Source organism: Pseudophryne corroboree, chromosome 2, assembly GCF_028390025.1.
Source record: "Pseudophryne corroboree isolate aPseCor3 chromosome 2, aPseCor3.hap2, whole genome shotgun sequence".
In the NCBI taxonomy this organism is placed as follows: Eukaryota; Metazoa; Chordata; class Amphibia; order Anura; family Myobatrachidae; genus Pseudophryne; species Pseudophryne corroboree.
In genome coordinates, this window is record NC_086445.1 from 405,632,272 (window position 1) to 405,633,861 (window position 1,590).

At 39.6% G+C, this 1,590-nt stretch overlaps 1 pseudogene; it reads left to right on the top strand.

The window, feature by feature from the left end:
• The first annotated feature begins 511 nt into the window (after positions 1–511).
• LOC135051434 (5S ribosomal RNA) lies at positions 512–630 on the top strand (annotated as a pseudogene).
• The last annotated feature ends 960 nt before the right edge of the window (positions 631–1,590 follow it).

Below are 1,590 nucleotides of genomic sequence, written 5' to 3' on the forward strand. Positions count from 1 at the left end.
ATAAATGTTTATTCATTTGCAAAAAACCTGTACCTTTGAAAGCTTATGAGGTCCTCAATCCTCCCCTTATTTACGATTATTTGGTATCTGTACCTGATATCCTCATCATCACCTGATACTTACAGCTAATTATCATTTTGTACACAGACCGCAGTTCCTCATTGGGAGAGGATAATTGTAATTTTTTTGGTCACATTGCTCAACGGAGTGTATGCATATATATGTACTCTATGATCAGTATATTTTGTACACACATTTCAATTTACATGTAGAGACCTTCAAAATTGAATGTTCCCTTGTACAAAATCTCACAGCCCACCTGTTTCTGTGTTTTTCTCACTTTCACTATCTTTCGGGACTCTCACCATTGATTCAGGGTTTTCCCTGTCTAACGATGGCAGCAGATCCCCCTTCCTAGCTCTCCTCCCAGGGCCCCATACTATCTCTCATCACTCAAGAATATTCGTGAACTCTCATCAGTGATTCTAGAGCACAAGATTATCGGTACTTTTTCTACTATCATACCACAGTGGAAACGCCCGAACCCATCCGATCTTGGAAGCTAATCAGTGTTGGGCTGAGTCAGTACTCAAGTAGGAGACTTTTGAGGAATACTCGGTGTAGTAGAAATTTTCGGGCGTTCATGCTCCATGTCTAACGCTGACAGCAGATTCATCTTTTGTATCATATTCTCCTCTTTTCCTCTCCTCCAAGACAATCAGTAGGTCTAATCTGATATACCATTTTTTGATAGCTGCACTGAGAATTGTCCCTTTGCCACTAATTGCAACAATTGTAACTCTTGCACAGCTCATATCATATCTCTCTCCCGCAGGCAGATCTTGGAGTTAATTTTGTGGATTTACTGTTTATTGTAGACTTGATTCAACCTAGACAGCTCACAATTATTATCCAATATATATTGGCATTATTGACTTATTCTTTGTGTGTTTTCTCTTTATTATGTGTCCAACTACTTTATGTTTTATCTTATGACACGAATAAAAATTCAATGATTTTTTAACTATCTTATTCTCAATACTTTAAAATCATTTAAGAGTGCACCCACAAAAGAGTCTTCTTTTCTCCTTTGTTGCCAGACGTTTTATTACTGACTCAGGGTGCACCACCAAATATAACATTGATTGGAAAAGATTGCATTTCCTGCTTTATTATTGTATCTTGGTAATTACAATATCCAATTTGTACTTTGATATTCTCCTGTGCGGTATACCCCCTATATACAGGTTACCGTGTGGGTCAGATACAGTGCAGGTGGATACAAGGTAGGCCGGATACTGTGTATGTGTAATTCATTGTGGGTTGTATATAGTGCATATCGCAGACAGTGCAGATTGTATACAGTGTGGGTTGGACACAGTGCAGGTCGGAGTGCAAGTTGGATATAGTGCGCGTTGGCTACAGCGCAAGGTCCCATACAGTGCGATATAGGGTTCGGGTCGCATACATTGCAGGTCAGAGTGTGGGTTGGATACAGTGCAAGGTCAGATAAAGTGCGAAATACAGTGCAGGTAAGATACAGTATGAGTCGCATACACTGAATATATTATGGGTCAGATACAATGTGGG